Below are 4,491 nucleotides of genomic sequence, written 5' to 3'. Positions count from 1 at the left end.
CGCCCCTCCCTGGAGGCACCCTCCTATAAAGTAAAAAACGGGAGCCCTGGAATTAACTGGGGATGACTTCCTGTTACACAATGGAAGCTCAAAATAAAAAATGTCAGTTGCAGACAAAGTAGTTAGGTTTCTTGTATGAATGAGTCTGTGGACTGAGATTCTTATCCACAACACTTTACTTGGAGAGTTTCAGGTCTTGGCCAGGCTGTGGGGTGCCAGCGAAGGTTCGGCAATAGTTTTAGTGGTGGTAGGGGTGTCACAGGGGACAGGATTTCCCTGGTTACACTTTTCCAAAGGGAAGGGGGCTGGGTGCAGGAAGGGAGCCTCTTCTTGAGGTTCACATCACAGCAATATGCTCAGACTCCAGCGAAGTGGGGTCCTGTCTTCTCTCTCTCACAGAAACTTCCCAGGTCAACTCCAAAGTCACGCTATCTCCGCAGAAAGGATGAAATTGATAGGCACCTGGCACTAGGTTGTGGTTCCAACACAGCGAGGGCCTGACTGCCCCCAGCCGGCTGGAGGGGGAGTGACTCATCAACAGTGAAAAGGCCCTACATAAAGCAAAGCCACCCAAATGTCAGCAGAAAGGAAAACTATCAAAGAATGAGCCCAGAATGGCCCTGCAGCAACCCCAAGGATGAGGTGTAACACCCAGCTCACCCCTCCCTTGACAGGCAGTGGAGTCAGCCCCCACCCATTGGCGGTGGGCAAGGGGACAAAGGGACATCCCCGCTGACATTCACAGCATGGGTCATTGCTTTGGCAGGCGGCCCACCCTTCTCTAGCCCCTCTTCTTGAGTCTGTAGAAAAGGCTTTTCTGTGGGCTCAAAGGAGGTAGGATTCCCTGCCTTTTACTACCTGCTTCTTGCTTCACTGAATTCTTTTTGTACCTTTTCCCTTTGGGGAGTGGGTGCCATTTATTCAGCAAGCATGAACCAGTTTACAGGCTTGCACTCCTTCTTGTGGCTTCTTGTTTTCCTTTGTCTGCCCTTGAGTTTCCTAGGCTCCTCTGTCTTAGCTCAAGTCTGGAGCAAGATTTTCACAAGGTGTTCCTTGGGCTCACTTTTAGGATTTAAGGAGACAGGGGAAGGGGAGTTATAGCATGTGTACCCCAACTAGAAAATTCACCTCCCTCAACCTCCCAATTGGAGGGGGGTAAAGAAGTAGCTAGCCCATGCCTTGCACCAGACTAAAAGAAATAGCCCCCCAATCTACACCCCCCCCCCCCACCCAGTTCCCAGCCCCCAGAGGTCAGCCATTAATCACCTTCTGGAAGCCTGTTGCAGGGTTTGAAATGGAAATGATCTGTTGTCATGGTAACCGTGGCTGGCCAGGGGCTGCTGTAGACCTGCCTGGCTCTTGTGGGTTTCAGGTTTATTTAGAAGCTTCCAGCTCTAGCCAGGAAGATTTTAAGAGCCACTCCTTGAGATGAGGATCCTAAGGAAAAGGCAGGGAGTGACCCAGGCCTAACTTAGTCCTTATTCAACAGTATGGCTTCAAATCTGGCTCATCCATTGGAGGAAGGTGAGACCTTTCCCTACACTACTAACATCCTGCCCATTGAATGGATGTGCCCGCACCTGGGCGGCAGGATTATATAATATGAACAAATCTGGGTTTTGGAGTGAGCGCACCTAAGTTTGATACAGACTCTGACAGTTACCAGTAAGCTACTTCCTGATCTTCAGCCTCTAAGCCGGGGTAATAATAGTCCGCAGGGTAATCATTAGGCTTCAATAAGATAATTACATAACGCAGGAGTGGCAGACTTTTATGATAAAGGGGCCAGACGGTAAATACCTTCGGTTTTGCAGGCCATATGGTCTTTGTAGCAGCTACTCCATTCTGTCCTAGCAAGAAAGAAGCCAGAGCCAATAGTAACTAAAGGGTGTGGCAGTGTTCCAGCAAAACTTGAGTCTGCAGCTTCCTGGTGGCCCTCGTTGGGTAGCCTGAAATAAGCCAGAATTCTGGGCAGGTGCTGTATCTGAATGAATGGTTAGCATCCCAGCTACAGGGAGAATGGACTCCAGAGTGTGACCCCAGTGTGGGGACATCGTGGAGGGTAGGACAGAAAGCTCAGGGTAGCTTCAGAGGCAGGCTGCTGTGGGCTCTGCAGGCCATTGGCAGGCCTCTACTGGGAGGTGTGCAAATGGCCCAGCAGACCTGTGTTCTGAGCTGTGAGCTATTAACGCTCAACTCAGGTCTTTCTCAATGAGGTTTCTGGGAATGAGAGAAGGATCCGGGGCTACCTAATGCACTCAGAACACTGCTTTATGCCAGCTCCAGGCAATGGGGTTTTCCTAGACACTCCCCCACCCCAGTGAAGGGGATTAGGGCCCTGTTTTTTCATTCTGTGTTTGCTGGTTCCACAACTGGAGAGGGATCCCACGTGCAAAACTGGTTCTGCCTGAAGGGCTCTGAGCTCTGATGAAGGGTGAGCAGGCCTCAGCAATCAGCCCCTTTCCTTTGTGAGCTGAGGCGAGGTCCTTGTGGCCAGGAGTCCTTTCAGAATTCTGCTGGGGCACTGACCTGCTTTCCTGACTCAGGCCCATGACTTCCCAAGCTGGACGCTGACTGCGGTCAGGCCTGCATTGACCCCTGGTGTCGAGGGGACTGTGAGGGAGGCCAAGCTTGGCATCACTCTGGGTGAGCCTCAGTGTGGCCATATAGAAGGGCTTTCCCCTTTAGGCCTCAGTTTACCTCTCTGTGAAACCGGTTTGTCCCCTTTGCCCGGTTAGCGCTCTGAAAGGCCAAGTGGGTGCGGAGATGGTGCAAGCCTCCAAGGCAGTTCCATTTGTGTGTGATGCTGAGGACTGTCGTTTCTCCCCAAGGGCTCTTCCAGCAGAGCCAGCAGCTGTTCCTTTCTGTCGCCCCTGTGGATTCACTGAGAGGGGGCTGTTTTCCAGTTCTCACAGCTTTCTCGGCCACAGGAGGCCTTATTCAGCTCCTTCATAGCAACACCTTGGTGCTTCACAGTTTACAAGCAACTTCAAAGACATCTCTGACGTTATCTCCACACAGCTTTCCCGGTGGGTGCTGTGGGCTGGTGCAGCCCCTGAGTTAGAGATGAGGAAACCTTCGGTAAGATGGCGCCAGCCTCAGGCCACCACAGGGACTGGACAGGGCTGCCCATCACCTGTCTCAGCCTGGGCCTCTGCAGACCAACTCCAGAAACTTGCTCCCCTTGCAGAGATGATTGTTCCAGTTTACATCTACCTTTTCACTAAAAAAAGTATCAAGGAAGAGTTTGTTTTGGGGGGGTTGGGGTGGGAAGTAATTAAAAAAAAAAAAAGATGAAGAGGATTTGTATTCTGGAAAGATGCCTTCTGTCCCCAGAACTGAGCCTCCTGACACTATCACTGGCTCAAAATAAATTCCATTTTCAAAAGTGACTTTCCTCCCTCAAGCCTTCCAGAGACTCAAACCAGAAGGGTTTGAGGGAGAGTGTGAGCTATTTTTACCACAGTTGGGGTTCTCCCTATTCATTGTTGGAGGGGGGAAAAAGTTGAAAATCCTGAAGAAGTTTCTCTGGTTGTGAATTTGCATCCAGCTGCCTCCACGTGCTCACACCCACCAGGCAGCCGGCTGTTCTGCTGTGAGGTCCTAAGGTCAACACTATTTTCCCATTAGACTGGCTTGCTTCACCCACCACCTCTGAATGAAAGTAGCAGTGATGACCTAATAATGCTCTGGGTGCTTGATGCCCTAGGAGCCTGCCAGTCTCTGGAAGCCCAAACACAAGCCTCTATTTCTAGGTGTGCATGAGGGAGCCATGGCCCCACAGTCCTCACTTCTACAGGAGATTGTTCTCTGAACTCCTGCACCAAGGATGCTTTGGCCTTCCACCCTTGGCCTCTGTCTTTTCTAGGACACTCTTGAGTATAGCCAAGATTGTGAGCCATCGAAATTAAAAATAAACAGTGGGAAGGCAAACCCATAAGGCTCAGGCAAGCCTCTCTGACAATAAAAAGCCCCTCTGAAGGTCGTGAAAAGCAACAGAAAAAATCCTTGCGAAAAAGCCATCCTTTCCCAGTACCCACTCCGGCAATCTTTTCCCCCTTCTTCTCTATCCCTTCTTCCTGTACTCTCTTTCCCCTATGACACCCACCTTCCTTACTGAGCAGAGAGCCTATACCATAGCCCCTTAACAATATTCCCATCTACAACCAATGCAGTTCATGTTTGTTTGAATTCCAGGTTAAATTCTGTTACCGAACAATGAATCTTCAAAACACTGTCCAAATAATCTTGTTATCTTGGTAGTTTTTTTTAGCAAATGTTGCTAGAAAAAAACATGTGACTGAATCTTAGATATCTTTGAGGCCACAGAAGTGTTTCCATCGTAAGAATAATTGACATCATGTGTCCAAGGACTATCCTGGGTTATGGCATTCATACTAACTCTGACCCACAGAGCTTCACCTGAGACCCCACCAGACTCCTTGCAAGTCCTCACAGATACCTGTGTTCAAGAGATGGCCAGCTAGCTGT

At 49.9% G+C, this 4,491-nt stretch overlaps 1 long non-coding RNA gene across 1 annotated transcript; it reads right to left on the bottom strand.

Annotated features, from left to right (window-relative positions):
* Positions 1 to 202: 202 nt before the first annotated feature.
* Positions 203 to 1,920, bottom strand: LOC122231332. Its single transcript, XR_006208520.1, has 3 exons — positions 1,801 to 1,920; positions 891 to 1,062; positions 203 to 551 (listed from the first exon to the last, which is right to left on the bottom strand). It is a non-coding gene; the product is annotated as an uncharacterized LOC122231332 (long non-coding RNA).
* Positions 1,921 to 4,491: the final 2,571 nt, after the last annotated feature.

This window comes from Panthera tigris, chromosome D1, assembly GCF_018350195.1.
Source record: "Panthera tigris isolate Pti1 chromosome D1, P.tigris_Pti1_mat1.1, whole genome shotgun sequence".
Classification (NCBI taxonomy): Eukaryota; Metazoa; Chordata; class Mammalia; order Carnivora; family Felidae; genus Panthera; species Panthera tigris.
This window is presented reverse-complemented; position numbering and strand designations above follow the sequence as displayed.